Source organism: Zingiber officinale, chromosome 6B, assembly GCF_018446385.1.
Source record: "Zingiber officinale cultivar Zhangliang chromosome 6B, Zo_v1.1, whole genome shotgun sequence".
Taxonomy (NCBI): Eukaryota; Viridiplantae; Streptophyta; class Magnoliopsida; order Zingiberales; family Zingiberaceae; genus Zingiber; species Zingiber officinale.
In genome coordinates, this window is record NC_055996.1 from 64,563,903 (window position 1) to 64,565,461 (window position 1,559).

General features: G+C 38.3%; 1 non-coding gene across 1 annotated transcript; it reads left to right on the plus strand.

The window, feature by feature from the left end:
• Positions 1–398: 398 nt before the first annotated feature.
• LOC121993278 lies at positions 399–517 on the plus strand. The gene has a single exon (XR_006115151.1). It is a non-coding gene; the product is annotated as a 5S ribosomal RNA (ribosomal RNA).
• The last annotated feature ends 1,042 nt before the right edge of the window (positions 518–1,559 follow it).

A 1,559-nucleotide genomic window follows, 5' to 3' on the forward strand; every position in this document is an offset into this window, starting at 1 on the left:
TCATTCAATGACTACCAATATTTATTTGAAAGGCCCTAGGCTAGATAAAGCACTGTCCACGTCTAAATTGAATTTTAAGCTAGTTGATTGCAACTTGAATATTTACATGAACATCACATTTGGCTTCATCACAAAAACTTCTATAATTGTACAAGAAGCTTCCTCATCTCCATAGCTGTAAAGATCTTGAAACAACTCCTAGACAACATCAAGAACCAAGACACAATAGCTCACCCAAACTCAAATTTCATTAACTAAAAGATGCATTAACATGGGAATTAGGGTCTCTCTTCAAAGCCCAAACCAAACAAACTTAGAATCAAGGTTTAGAATTTCGAGCTATGCCGCTCAAGTACATTCTCACCCAAATCTCACCTCTCTTAGCCCTCTCTTCCTCTCGGTGCGATCATATCAGTACTAATGCATCGGATTCCATCAGAACTCCGAAGTTAAGCGTGCTTGGGCAAGGGCAGTACTAGGATGGGTAACCCCCTGGGAAGTCCTCGTGTTGCACCTATTTTTTATTTTTAAGCCCCCTCGCACTTTGGCTCACCTCATGGCCGGCTATCGTCGTGATGGGCTCTATTTTCGGAAGAGATGTTTTGTTTTATTTTTGTTGCCACCAATGAGGTCTGGGGTTCGAATCTCGACAAAGCCGAGGTAAATGTCTCCCTTATGTGCTAATTACTATTCCAAAGACTAGTAGTCGCCCGTGATTTACCTCCTCCGTGTTGACCCTGGGACAGGTTGACGGGGGCGCTGGGGGCATGCGTTTTTATCTTTTGCCACCAATTGATTTTGATCCGGTGTTGGAACTTATTTCAGTGTCGATCCCATGTTGGAAAAATACAAATGCTTGTATCAAGCAACCGAGTCGACACTGTAAACCTTACTTAGAATAAAAGAATAATTCTACAGCTAAAAGGAACCCAATAATCAATAACCTATTTTCAAAATAACTTATTCCCCAAAATAACAATATAAATTACTTAGTTTGCGAAAACAGAGCCAAAATAAAATTGTACAACTTTTAAGCCCCATAAAATTAAAACCTACAAATAAAAACTTCAATGATTAAAAATTGTAATTTAACTGCATGATGCTCACCGGAGGAAAAAATAATAAAGCACCAAGCGAAGAGATTATTTCACCATGATGACTCCTTGTATAATAGATTAAAGTTGTTTTGGCTCCAAAGAACTTATTAAGAAGAAGATGGTCAAATGGACAAGTATAGCCAGAGAATATGTTCAAGAGTCAATATTCCTCCTTCGTGCTAGAGGAGGATCATGTTGTTGGTGGCATATATGATATCATTTATCTTAATGGTTGTGATCCATGGTTTTTTTCTTCACCTAATAAGCTCATGGTGAAAAATCGTCAGGGGCATTTATCCCAATTATTTGGGATGGGTAACATGAATCACATCTGAGCTCTACGCAAGGCAACGTCAACAGCAACAATCAAAACCAATAAAAACATCATTGATTCAACCAAACCAACACAAAATTAGATCCAAATTGAGTCCAACATAGATGGCAACTAATCTTAAACATAAA